At 35.9% G+C, this 14,049-nt stretch overlaps 1 protein-coding gene and 1 long non-coding RNA gene across 5 annotated transcripts in view; one reads left to right on the forward strand and one right to left on the reverse strand.

The window, feature by feature from the left end:
* Positions 1-14,049, forward strand: part of GABRG3 (gamma-aminobutyric acid type A receptor subunit gamma3) — a 926,944-nt gene that overhangs the window by 116,871 nt on the left and 796,024 nt on the right. The gene's annotated exons all lie outside the window — the stretch shown is intronic.
* Positions 1-14,049, reverse strand: part of LOC103104656 (uncharacterized) — a 109,761-nt gene that overhangs the window by 5,346 nt on the left and 90,366 nt on the right. For all 3 annotated transcript variants that reach the window (XR_008913890.1, XR_008913891.1, XR_008913889.1), the window contains one exon: positions 1,292-1,404. This is a non-coding gene — a long non-coding RNA (uncharacterized LOC103104656). The remainder of the gene's footprint in view (positions 1-1,291; positions 1,405-14,049) is intronic.

Raw genomic sequence — 14,049 nt, forward strand, 5'->3', positions numbered from 1 at the left:
GGGGGGCTGGTGATGTGAAAAATGTCCTAAAGTATGGTTTAGAGGGGGATGAGAGCATCCCCCTCTGATCTATGTGCCATAGGTTTGCCAACATTGATCTAGGGGGTCACAAAGTTTCAGGCTCAACTGAAAGACTGAAGAAGACTATGCATGTTGAAGATACTTATTAGTGTACCACATAAAACTCACAGTCCTACTTTTCTATGGCTTGCTGGTACACAGTGGTCTTCAGGGAAGATCATTTCTGCCTAATAAGTTATATCACTGTTTACAATGACCTATCTTTGGTCTAGAGATGGTGAAAAGATGGGATGTGTTAACACAAAGGAAGGAGAAAAGCAGGGGAGAACAATAGAGATTTAGAAGGGATCATATAGGGAGGCTGTAGAAGACAATAAAAGGAGAAAATAAGCTCTTCTAATCTAATTCCATGACTCTACTGCAATTGTTTCACAGTAAATGGAAAGATGAATAACCGTCCTTACTTTAAGTCTTTAGTGACAAGATAGAACAGAAGATGGAAGGTGGTCAAACCTGCCCATCTTTACTAGTTTCAATATGGTGTTTCTCATTTAATAATCCCTAATTTATATATATATACATATACATATATATATATATCCCTAAACTATGCTTCTGTATATCAGAATGACTATATTAGTCACCATTTCTGACTGAATATTCTTATAGGTAAGGAGAAATCATGAAAACATATTCAATGTCACTTGAAATCTAAATTTATTATTAAATTTCAAATCTGGGAGCTAACAGTCAGGGGGAAATGCCCTTAGTCTGTATAATGGTACATAGTTTTAAGGAAAGAAAAGTTCCTAAAAATAGACCAATATGTCTATGTATTCGTTTTCTACAAATGAGGAAACATCTTGCATATGCTAATAGTTCTGCTGAAAAATTAACTCAGACCCTGGGATCTAATGCTCATTTCATCCATCTGACCTAAAGAAATCATTTATAATTCAAAAGACAATTTAGTTTAGTATGAGTTATATATGGATAGACTCATAATTTACACTTTATCTAGGGCAGTAGAATTGCTTTTGCTAACTCCATTCTGACTTATGATTAGTCTATAGCAGCATTGGCGAATTATTGGCATGTATGCCCAGCCAGCACTCAAGGAGCTGCCCTGTTCCCCCTCTTCCCACCACCTGAGGGCATTTTTGCATGCCTCTCTCTTCTGTCCAGCCCTCTAAATCAAAAACTTCCCCTTCTACTCTCTTGGGTAAAGGGGGGAGGTGGGAAGGGGTGTTCACAGAGAGCTTGAATTTACCCTTTGGGCACTTGAACTCTAAAAATGTTTGCCAGTGCTGGTCTTCACGTGTTGAAGTCTGAAGATAGTTGGTTTAAAAGATATTTCAACTTTGTCCTTAGCAAGACACAAGTCTGGAGGGAAAAAAATGGAAGGTTAGAAAGAAGATCTTTAGTTTTAGATTTTATTTGACTAGTAATTATTTGACTAGTAATTAGTGACCAATGAAATGGTACTACTTGAGATGAAAGATTTAATGCATTATTTCATTTCAAGTTAATAGAAAATATAACTCAATTAATTTTATTCCTGTTCAAACAGCCATTCATGATTTTTTAAAACAGTTAAAACTACTTTGCCAATGCTAATTGGAACATAGGATCATTTTCTGTATGAAGATATATTATGGTACAGGAATATTCTATGTTATGATTCTTATATTTTGAATTTTGTTTTATTTGACTGAGAAGGTGATGCCCATTTGGACCTGTGGTACCTATAATATTTAGAAAAGTCCATATCATCTGGTACCTTGGGCAGTCATTTAAAGCCAAGAAAATACTGTGTTTTCAAACCTGTCCTTTGCACAGAGGAACCCAACTACCATTTTTACTTTATTATACACTACTGCTAGACCTTATTGATTTTTTAGTGACATTTCATTCAAATCAGTGTGCCTTCTACAGGTAGTTTGGTAGAATATAGGCTAATCTGTTTATCCAAATGCTTGCATATTTCCAGAAATCTCTGCTTCTTTGCCTTGTTTTGGTAAGTGAACCAATAATGTAGTGAAAATGTGTTTATCTATTTAGGCAATTCAATTTTCTGTTCCCGATGTTAGTTGAGGCATGGTGGAATCTCAGATTTTTACCACTAAAGCCTGAAAAGGTCATTCCATCTCAGTTACCTGGGACAGCACATATGTTGTGTGAATGTTTATTAAAGGACCTCGCAACTATCTATCTATTTCTCTTGATGTCTAGGCATTCTTCACCAACAACGGGTAGGTTTTCTTTTCTATCACTGATCATACAACAATCTATAAAGGTTCATATCAGAAAGCAAACTTTTCTAAAGTATTATTATAATGAAATGTTTTACTTGAAAATTTCAGAGACTCATACAAAGGTATTAACATTTAATCTGATGTTTTGGTTGAGGACATAACTCCTTGAAGAAGCATTTTCGTTGTTCAGATAAGGTGAATATCTGGCACAATGGCTAAAATACTGGAAGGCCTCAGTTCAAATTTGGCTTCAGATACTCACTAGTTGTATGACTCTAGGCCTGTTTTAGCAAAGGAGAAGCACAGAGGCCTGGTGGCGTGGAGGGGGCTGCTTATTCCTCCTCTCCACAATGCTCCAGTACATTTTTGCATGCCCCCCACCTCTGTCCAGTCACCTAATGCAAGCACTTCCTTCCTCCTCTGTCTGCGGTAGTGTGGGAGGTTTGTAGGCAGCTTGAAGTTGCAGTTTGGGCACATAATCTCGAAAAGGTTTGCAAACAATGCTTTAGGCAAATTGTTTAATCTCTGTTTGTCTTAATTTCTTTATTTATAAAATGGATGCAATAAAGTCATCTCATCTTCCAGAATCAGGAGAATAAAATTAGATAATATTTGCTTAACAAGTACTTAACAAGAATTATAAAAACTATGTAATGGGGCAGTTGTGTGGCTCCAACATTTCCTAGACTTGTGACCCTGGGCAAGTCACTTAACCACCATTGCTTAACTCTTACGCTCCTCTGCCTTGGAACCAATACTGAGTATTGATTCTAAGATGCAATGTAAGGATTTAGAAAAATAAAAATAAAAAATAAAAAATGAAAACTATGTAAATCCCAGCTTTTATTATTATATCTCTAAATGAAATGACAGATTTTTATTTTTTATTTATTTTTGCTGCAGGAGAACTTACTTCCCCTTTCTTTCTAAGTTTAGGAATAAGAACTCACCTAATTCTGGCTTCCGTGATATAAGATGATGTGAGTCATGTCTAAGAGAATTAGACCTGTCTATTGGCCAGAAGTTGGTTGGGAGGCAGAGATATCTGGGAAATGTCATCTAATCTCAGGAAAATATGTCAGACAATAAAAATACTTGGCATATAATAAGAAAGACTTTTAATAAGATTATACTGAATTTCTATTAAAGTCCATTGGACAAAATCTCTTCTTGAAAACAAACAAAACAGAACATAAGAACTTAAAGGCCTACTTATGCATTTTTATGGGTGTGGAATATAGGTTATTTTATATCTAATATACATTTGGTTCATGAAGTAACTGTGGATGATTCACAAACTCTGTTACCACCTATGGGGAAAAACTAATGAGATGTGTCAGAGGCTAGAGTGTTAGTCATAAAGATCTGAGTGTTAGTCTTACTTCAGACACTTACTGGCTATATTAACCTGGGCAGGTCACTTAACCTTTCTATGTCTTAATTTTCTAATCTTTTAAAATGTAGATAATGATAACCTATATTCACAGGGTTGCTAAAAGGATGAAATGAGTGAACCTATATTGAAGTTAAAGTGTTCCATAAAATACAGCTGTTGTTATTAAAGAGATATTCACTCTAACATGAATAATTTTAGAGACATTTTAGTACAAGTGCAAGTGGGGACAACAAGCAAAGAAGAGAAATCAGTAAATTAGTCAATGAGTAATCATTATGTGGGATACTATATGTCTGTTACTATTCAAAATATTGAGGATACACAGAAGAGACAAAAAGTGTCTTTGTTCCCAAGGAAGTTTCTTCCTACCAGATCAGGTAATAACATATATAAACCAGAACATACAAGGTTATATAGAATAGGGGAAAAGAATACACAGCAGATAGAAGGAAAATTTAGTGGAGCGTGAGACACCATTTGAGTCAGGCATCCTGAGAAATGATCTAAGTCCCCAGGAGCCCAGAGACTTTGACAAGGACCTGGACCTCGGATAAAGTAAAAGAAATTCTTACATACATAAGAATGATTCACTTTGTGTTCAGATCATTGGTAATGGTGTTAAAAACATACAGGTGATTTTTTGGGTACCAATTCATAAATCTGGAAAATCAGTTTGATGCAAAAATTGACGTTAGGGTCCGGGAATTCACCCCCCACCAAGGAAGGATCTCAGGCAATGTAATCAGACCCTTTATTGGAAAAAAAGACTGATACGCGCATCAGTGGGAACTCTGCCGTCAGAGTTCCAAATTGCTTCTGACAGGCTGGGGTTTAAATACTTTTTCATGAATAACCTTTGTTGGAAAGTTGCTTTTTGCACTTGGGGTCTCAGTGCTGAAGTTTATCAGGGACCTTGGACAGGCCCCAGCATAAGCCTGGAGCTTATCTGTCTGTGGGGCCTTGGCATTCTTCCTGGCTGAATTTCTCAGGGCAACTTTCAATTTTTATCTCCCTCACATGTAAAACATGTACATACATGTTTTACACCATGTAAAACATGTAAAACACCATCCCACCTCATATCAGCCATTATTTATTGTCATTTCCAGAAGTTTGTCTTGTTTTGAGAAATATCACTGCCTATTCAGAGTAATTAAGATTGTATGAAAGATTATCTAACAGCAGGATTTCTCTCTTTTCCACTTAACAGAACATCTCAAAGTAATTTAGTGGGAAAGGCATTATGCTAATTTTAGGCACATTTAAAGTGCTAAAAAAGTTCATTTTCTTTTTCTTATGAGGTCATTGTCTTTATTTTAAAGCATCCAGATTATAGTCTTAGCTATATGATGCATTTATAATGTTTCTCTTAAAAATTAAAGAAGCACTTACTATTTTGTCTAGAAAAATGTACCAACATCTGCTCTGTGATGTTGTTCCTTGAGTCAGTTGTTCACGACAAACTATCTCCTTTTCATACACAAGCAATAGCACTTACCTCTCTGGCATCAATCAATCAATCATTCCTTTTTCTGTGCTATCACCTTTCTCTGATTTGCCACCACTTTATCTATTTCCTTTTTCTTGCTCTTCCTCCTCTAAGCAGTCCATAGTCAAAACCGATACTTTGCAGCAGGTTAAATTAACTTATTTCTAACTAGCACACATATCAGGTAATGGGAGCCTCAGAGGCATACAGATCCCTCTCTCTCTCTCTCTCTCTCTCTTCCTCTCTCTTTCTCTCTCTCTCTCTCTCTCTCTCTCTCTCTCTCTCTCTCTCTCTCTCTCTCTCTCTCTCTCTCTCAAACAGGCCTTGACTCTGGATTATGCTTTCAATTATGTCTGTAACATTCTGCAATATATGCACATATTTGCATACACACATATAAATGTACACTGCCTGTATACACATGTATGTTGTAAAACTGAGAATTTATTTTTTTATGTTATATTCATTTCTATATAAGGATGAGGGAGAATTTCTATGTATAGATTTTGGATCAGATATTTCATCCAGACTATGCTTTTTGCATTTTCTTTGTCTTCCCTTTTTACAAAATGTACTTGATAGATAGGAGAGATAAGGATTCACTTATATCCTAAGTGAGATTCATCATCTATAATTTGGGGAGGAGTAAATAGTTTTGTGAACCATTTCTTAATTAGTTATTTACTAATTAATTGGAGAAATTTCAGGATATTCAAGAGAGGGGCTGAATAATGAGATCCTAAAACTCTATTTACAGATCTGTCTTGAGGTCCTTCAAGGTCTTCCATCATCTAGAGGGTCAGTGACCAATCATTTTATTGGTTATATTGCTAGCCTAATTAATAAAATTTTATTCTTACCCATAAATTAGTCTTGTGAAATAATTTTAATTATAACAATACAATGCACCTTTATATATGTGTGTACATATGCACGCATGTATGTATATATGTGTGGATGTGTGTGCAAGCATTTGACATTGCTAGCAAAATCATATATATATGTATATATATATTTATATTTTGTATCTCTCTTAGAAACTTATAAATAATTGCTCAAAACCCATTGTGGACTTGAGATGGATAAGCTAGGATGGGTCAAATACTTCATAATACATCACTGGAAAGATAAACATTCAGAATTTGGAAGTCCTTGAACTTAGGCCTTTGGGTCTTGTTGAGGATGCTCCTTTAGATCCCAATCATTAGGATCAATAGAAAGCTTGAAGGAATATTAGAGGTCAGTGATCAATACTCTCTTTTATAGATGAAATTTAGGCATGGATGCAAGTGACTTATCCAAGATCACACAGACATTAAATGACTGAATGAGGAATTCAGTTCTCTTTTCCACACTGTATTATTTCTAGACAGTTGGTTACATTAGATATTTGGAAGCATTTATTATAGACATTTTAGAAGCCGCTGGAGGTTCAGTGTTTGGTATTAACTCACACTATTTTGTAAGGACTTTCATATGGAAAGAAATTAAATATAATAAACCTATGTGAATATGAAAGCTCATGATGCCTTATTTATTAATATGATTGGTTGGTTTTGTTAACTTTTGTTCTATCCAAAACAAATGGACTCCTTTTTTTGTGGACTTTTCTTACAACAGGAAAGCAACCAACAGAAAAATCAAGGCCAATGGAAACCAACTAACTAGTGAACCTTGAGGTTTAATTGTCCTTCCATTTTTAAGAAATAACAATCCATTGGAAAGGAAGAAAAGAAAGAAGGATGGAAACAGATAGGAAAGAAGGAAGGAGGAAAATTGATTTATTGTTTATTTTGTTCCATGCATTGTACTAAACATTTATAGAATTATAAGCAAAAAGAAAGATTCCCTCAACATTCCCTCAAGGAACTTACATTTTAATGAGGGAAGACAATAACCCAAAATAATCTTGAAAAGCAGTGAGAGGAGAGGAAGTTAAGATAGTGGGGAATGGTTTGGAAAATTGGACCTAAGGATCCAGAAAGAATGATAGGTGGAGAATGAAGCATTGCCTGGGTCCCTCTTCAAAGTGCAGGCTCCAGGAGTAACTCACTAAGAGGAGAACAGGATTGATATTATAGAGGGATATTCCAAATTGGGAAGATCAAGAGGTGGTTGTATTTTCTAGATTTAGGAGTCTTTGAGAACTAAGAGATGTTCTAGGATGAGAGAGAATGGTTTGGAAGCCCAGGAGAAACAAGGCTGAAAGAGGAAAGCGAATGAAAGAGCACCCTCTTCATTTCAAGTTCAAACAGTCCTTCTCTCCTCTGCCTTAAATTCCATGTTCACTTAGAGGAAAGGTATAAAAATGTAGCAAATTGTTTTCTAGATTGACTCAACTCACAAAACTTCATGACTGTCAATCTGCCTCCTCAAATCTGAACATAGTTGTGAATTGCAGAATGCTGAATTGTGATTTAATTGAGTTCTGTGAGTAAAAGAAAAGAGATACAATGAATCACTGTGAATGATATTATTTGAGCATAAGAAAATGGATTCAAATCAATGTTTTCCCAGTCAAGGATTCTGGAGATGAGATCAGGTAAAATCGTTGTAGATTCCCTTCAGCTGAGATAAGACTGCCTTTAAATGATTCTTTTGTAAAATAATCCTATGATGCTATTTATACTGCTTTGGTATCTACTTTAAATTTTACTTTCTGTGAATTTGCACAAACTATTCCCTATATTAGATATACTATTTAAAATTAGTTATACTACTGAATAGCAAGCGTGTGCAGTTCTTTGTGCAAAAGGATATATGAGTATTTATATGAGAACATGTATGGTTTGTTTCACTGAGGTTGAAGGAGTTGAATGAGTTTGGGTGTGTGAGGGAGTTGGGGTGCTGGTTGATTGTTCATAGACAACAGAGGCTTTAAAGGGTTGAACTTCTTGGCACTAGGTTTCAGTATAGACTTTTTCACTTGATCAGAGACAGATCCTTCTTCCTTTTCATCCCCCTTGCTGATGCCCCCAGGAACACTACCCATTTGGTTCTGCTGAGGTGTTTGGGACTATTCTGGCCCCTCAGCCCCTCCTCTTGTGGGGAGGGACAGCTTTTCCTCCTTACTAGGTAGAGATTCGATTTTGGAGGAGCCAGAGGACATCAAGGGCTCTGAAGCATTCATATTTACTTCTCCCTTTCCCCCTAGAGATTCAGTTTCCAGGCTATAGTGTTCTTAAGCTGTGTCTCTACCCTTGCTCGCTGATAAGTTCTCTTTAAGCTCGCTGTTCCTTGTTTCTGTATCTTTGCAGTCTTCTTGTGCTATAGTATTGCTCACTATTAAACTCATTTCTTACTCACTGTTTGCTGTAACATTTTCTTCATGCATTTCTCCTCTAGTAACATCATTCTCTTCAGCCTTTGCTTCTATCACTGTTCCATTTAGCTCACAGGTTTTTGCACTAATACTTTTTTGCATCATTCTTTCTCCTCTTTTGCCTCATTTTCATTTCCTATGTCCTTTTTCAATGTTTTTGCATCACTATCTTTGCCACATTATTCCTCCTCCTTTTCTTCATATTGTACTACTTGGATTTCCTGGGCATGCCATATTGTTTTTCTCTTCATTTTGGTTAATGCATAAATTGTATGTGGAATACTACTTCTTTCACTCATTGTAATCTTACCTATCTTTCACAACCTTTTACACGAATCATTGACTTATACTCTCAAATGGAAGTGAGCTTTCTCAGTTGTAAAATCGTTATTCTTGTTCCTAAGAAGCTTAACAAAATGGTGACAAAGTTATTTGTACCTTGCCAATGATAAAAGATTGTATACTTCCTTGGAGTAGAAACTGTGTTTCATATGTATTTGTGAAAATGCAATGACTGAGTCAAAAGGAGGAGTCACAATGGCAGAGTAAAAGCAGGAAAAGATCTAACCACTATTAGAATCCCCTCCAACCAATATTAAAATAACACAAATACTGGAGTGAAAGGGCTAACAAGGGGATGGAATAAAGGAACTTCCATTTAGAGAATACCTTGAAAGATAAGCAGAGAGTTTCTGGGTCACTGGGGTGAGAGGGGAGCACAGCCAGGAGGAAGCTACAAAGGAGTAAGGAGCAAGCCAAAAGAAAGTCCCCCTACCCCATCTCCTGTTTTAGGTTTTGAACCTGGGCCCAAGCCAGCATCTAAATGCTGAGACATTGCTTAAGCCAACAGCAGTACAATCCAAAGCATGCCCCAAAGTTCTATGCAAACCTGCAGTAAGGTCCAGAATTGCAGTGTAGGCAGTCCGACAGCTGATCTCTGTTAGTCTATGATGAGACACAAGCTCATAGTGACACAGTCTATGTGTCAATTCAGTGTAAAACCAGAGCTAGGCCCCCAGATCTCCAGTGAAGACAGTCCCCAGGGCACAGACCTATGGGAGTTCAGACCTAGTTAGCCTTTACTAAAGATGAAGACAGAGCCCCAGGGCAAGGCAGTAAACTGTGCCTGACTTGGTCAAACCCAGCATAAGACCAAAAGTGCCTGTCCAAGCCTAAAGCTAGACTTTGAGTCAACAGCAGTCTCAGGGGTGATAGAATCAGTAGTGGGAGGTGGTTTTCAGAACTCCCAGTCCACAGACCATCATACCACCTTGGAAGAACTGAAACCTGCAAAAACCCAAAAATAAGGCTAAGGGTAGCATCAAGGAAGAACTGAAGTTTAAGAGAATGTCCTTGAGAACAGAGCCTACCTTTAAAATAAAAGTGAAAATCAAGAAAAAGGCCGGGAAAATGAGCAAACATAAAACAAACAAAAACCCCAACACCTAATCACAGACATTTTTATGGCAACAAAGAGCAAGTCACAGACACAAAAGGGGATAATGAAAACAAAGCAAATATAAACAAAGCTTCAAAGAAAAATATGAATTGGACTCAGATTCTGCAAGAACTCAAAAAGAATTTCAAAAATCAGTTGAGAGGCAGAGGAAAAATGTGGAAGACAAATGAAAACAATGCAAGAAGAAATGGGCCAAAAGAAAAAGGAGGCTAAAAAGCTCATGGAAGAAAATAACTTCTTAAAAACAAGAATCGGGCAACTAGAAGTCAATGACATCATGAGACATCCAGAAACAATGAAACAAAATCATAAGAACAAAAAAGAAGAAAATGTGAAATATCTCATTGATAAAACAATTGGCCTAGAAAATAGATTCAAGGAAGACAACTTAAGAATTATTAGACTACTTGAAAATCATGATTAAAAAAAGCCTTTACCTCACAATACAAGAAATTATCAAAGAAAACTGTTCAGATAGTTTGAAAAAGTGAGTAAAATAGAAATTGAATGATCACTTTCAGAATGAAATCCACAAATGAAAATTACCAGGAATTTAACAGCTAAATTCAAGAGCTCTCAAGTCAAAGAGAAAGTACTTTAAGCAGCTGGAAAGAAACACTTCAAATACCGTGGATTTACAGTCAGGATTACACAGGATTTCTCAGCTTCCATATTAAAGGATTGGAGAGTGTGGAATATGATATTTTGGCAAGTGAAAGATTTATGTTTACAACCCACTATCATCTGTCCAGCAAAACTGAGTATATATTTTCGTGGGAAAAAATGGTCATTCAATAAAATAGAAGATATCCAAGCATTCCTGATGAAAAGACCAGACCTAGGCAGAAAATTTGATGTCCAAACACAATACCCAAGAGAAACCTAAAATGGTAAATAAGAAAGAGAAACCTGAAAGGACTCAATAAGTTCAAACTGTATGAATTCCCTCCTTGAAAGATGATATTTGTAATTCTTATAAATTTTATCAGTAGTAGAGCAATTAGTAGGCATATACATAGAAAGAGTTTGTGGAAGTAATCTGATTAGGATGATATGATATGCAAAAAAATCAAGTTTGAAAAAGAGGATTGTACTGAGAGTAAAGGGAAAGACAGAAGGAATAAAATATCTCACCTAAAAATCATGAAAAATTATTACAGTGCAAGGGAAGATGAGGGTGGTGACAAGCAATGCTTAAACTTTAGTCTCATCATGACTAATTCAGAGACAGAATAACAACCATACATTAGGTTACAGAATCCTATTTTACCTTATAGAGAAGTAGGAGGAGAATAATACAAAGGTAGGAAGATAGTAATAAGAGGAAACAGGAAGTGGGCAGGGTGATAAAAAAGCAAAACACCAGTGAGGAACGATAGAGTGAAAGGAAACAGAGATAAAAAGGGGAAAATAAGGTGGAGGGAAATACACAGTTGGCAATCATAATTATGAATGTTAAAGGGATGAACTCACCCATAAAACTGAAGCAAATAGTAGAGTGTATTAAAAAACAGAATCCTACTATATGTTGTTTACAAAACACATTTGAATCAAAGTGACACACTCAGAATAGAGAGAAAGGGGCTAGAGCAGAATTTATTGTGCATCATCTGAAGTTAAAAAAGCATGAGAGGCAATCATGATCTCCCACAAAGTTAAAGCAAAAACTAGATCTGATTAAAAGAAATAAGGAAGAAAATTACATCTTGCTATAAACTACAATCAATGAAGTAATATGAGTATTAAATATATATGCACCAAATTGTATAGCCTTTAAATTTTTAAAGGAGAAATTAAATGAACTTTAGGAGGAAAAAATATAGTAAAATTATATTAGTGGGGAGCTTCAACTTCCTCCTTTCAGTTGTAGAGAAAGCAAAACAAAAAAATAACAATAAAGAAATAAAGGAACTGAATGAATCTTAAAGCAGTTAGAATTAATAATTTTTAAAGAAAATTGAATCATTATAAAAAGGAAAATACATTCTTTTTAGCACTACATGACTCCTACATAGAAACTGACCACGTATTAGGGCATAAAAACTTCAAAAATTACATACTTAGCAAGCTCTCAGTAGTCACTGAACATATAAATGAGACGATAAATGAGGGGTCAGTGATCTCAGTGTAATTCAAGGGTTTAAATTTCTGAACTTGGCTCCAATTAACATAAAGGCATTCTGTAATGGGAGAAGCATTAAATTTGGAATGAGAATACATGGACTAAACACTCATACCTGCTATTTAGGTAGTTAGGATCTTAGATCTTTGACAAGTCACATTACTTTTCTGGCCTTCCATTTATCATCTGTTAAATGGTTAGAAAATTGAGCCAAATGTTCTCTGATATCTTCTAACTTTAGTGCCTAGACTAAAGTTGGTTAATATTAATGCAATAAGTCCTTCATTTTATGCAATCTCAATTCACTTGAATTCAGATATATGCAATTAGCAGTAGAAAAAATGAAGGCAGGAAAATTGTAAAAAATATATATTTTTTAAATTATATACCAAATCACACCATTTCCCCAAGGGGTTTTAAAGTCTCATAGCAGTTCACTCAATTATGATTATTCTTCCTCTCATTACGTTGTTTTGTGCCAATCAGTAGCTCCTGCAATAATCTTTGCCCAAAGTTCTCACATGTAACAAGTCATCTTTAAATATATTATTTGATGGTCCTGATGTTGTGGGGTGCTAAAGGTGAACTCCCAGGGTTCAGGAAGGAAACCTTTTTCAAGAATGCAAGACTCCAAAAGAGAAATGTATTAATTTAGAAAGTAATGTTGAATATGGCCAAGAGGATAGCAAGGTGGAACAGCAAGATGGGGAGCTGCTCCTTGGGAGGACAGCATGGATGGAAAAGCTGTCCCCCAAATACCATTAATTCTGGGGATTTTATACTCTTTACAACAGTGAGCATGTGACTCTGGAGCAAGGCATGGGGGTGGTTTTCGTGACTTGGAGGAAAGATGGATGAGTTGTATCTCTTTGTCCATCTCAAATCAATGGGACAATCAAAGGAGGCTGATCCTTAAAGTCAGATGTTTTGGGTTGGGAGTCACGAGGGTTTAAGGGAGCAAAGGAATTTCCCTGATAATCGTTTGCCTGAGTTTCTGGAGGTACAATGCCCATACCAGTAGCAACCTCAGAAAGTAGGAAAACTGGAAACTGCAAGCAAAATGTGTGATTTATCATTATATCACATAATAAGTATTTGAGACCATTTGAATCCAAATCTCTGACTCTAAGTATAGATAGCTCAGCCCTAAGTCATATTCTTTCACTATGAAGGACAAACCTTTACACCATTACTAATTAGGTACAAAACATATTTTGGTGGCAAAGGATATTGTATTATCTATGTATAAGAAAAGTACAAAATAGGAATAGCTTTTACTTTTTACCATACTCTCAGTTTCTTCATGATAAAATGTGTTCTTTCCCTAAATAGCCTTTTCATAGTCCTGTCCCATTCCACACACCCCAAATGGCAGTAATATGAGAAAGTGATTCCTGTTTCAATTTTGATTTGTTTTCTAGTTGTCAGTAGAATACTGTTCAGCAAGAAGGGCTTTTTTCACAGCCTCTGAAATTTTAAAAGTTATTGAAGTGTCTCTAATTTCATCAAATCATAGAAATTGTTTCTGTATAATTTGTTTCAAGGAGTATCTAAGCCTTATTAGAGTCTTGGAAGATTCGTTTTGATTAAAGGCACAAATTTTCACACAGACATTGAAAGAAAGATTTTCTAGCAAATGTTATTTCTTTTAGACTCCATTCATTCATTCAGCAAACATTAATTAAGCACGACATTTAGAAAAGACATAGTGCTCAGATATGGTGGTGAATACCTATAATTTGTGCAATATGGGAGGCTCAGTCTAGCCAGTGGCTGGAACTCAGGAGTTTAGGACTGGGGTAGGCTAAATCTATCTCATCTGCACTAAATCCAGCACTATTATGCAGAGTTCCCAGGAATGAAGAGGCCCAGTCAATGGTTCAACTAAATTGGTACTGGTATTTAGTGTAAATACCAGATTGGTTTAGCTCATAGAAGCTCAGAACTCCTGTCCATCAGCCTCATTATAAATCTCCTATGATGAG

Source organism: Monodelphis domestica, chromosome 8, assembly GCF_027887165.1.
Source record: "Monodelphis domestica isolate mMonDom1 chromosome 8, mMonDom1.pri, whole genome shotgun sequence".
In the NCBI taxonomy this organism is placed as follows: Eukaryota; Metazoa; Chordata; class Mammalia; order Didelphimorphia; family Didelphidae; genus Monodelphis; species Monodelphis domestica.